This window comes from Mandrillus leucophaeus, unplaced genomic scaffold (assembly GCF_000951045.1).
Source record: "Mandrillus leucophaeus isolate KB7577 unplaced genomic scaffold, Mleu.le_1.0 Scaffold700, whole genome shotgun sequence".
NCBI classification, from domain to species: Eukaryota; Metazoa; Chordata; class Mammalia; order Primates; family Cercopithecidae; genus Mandrillus; species Mandrillus leucophaeus.
This window is the reverse complement of record NW_012107587.1, coordinates 55,152-55,676: the sequence shown is the minus strand read 5'-3', so window position 1 is coordinate 55,676 and position 525 is coordinate 55,152.

Genomic DNA, 525 nt, shown 5'->3' with positions numbered 1-525 from the left:
TCAGTGTCCAACAATATCCAGAGTTATAATAGCTTTGCTTAACTTTTACATTCCCATTACAACGCCTTCTTTTATGAGGAAAGATAAATTATAGCAGTTTTACTTTAGTACAACATTTAAAATATCTATCATGCAAATTTTCTACAAAGCACAATTAATTCACTATTGACATATAAGAGCTGTTCATTATAAACCAAACCCTCAGAATTTTTTGGTGAATGCAAACTATTAGTATATAGTATTTTTCCCTCAGACCTGCAGAGCAAGAATAAAAACTGAGTCTAAGTAAGTAACACTCAAAGGTTTAAAATTATTCTTCACATTTAATTCTATTAACACTGTCAGCTCATATAGAATCTAAGTCAGATCATAAAATAACTAAAAGGAATATTCTCTTGTTCTTAATGAGAACATAAATAATATATTACCCTTTATATCATTGTGCTTAGGAATAAGAGATAAAAGAGATGAATTAAAATGGCAAGTGTTTTCTTTGCAGTTTATGGTTAAGATTCCTGATTTCAC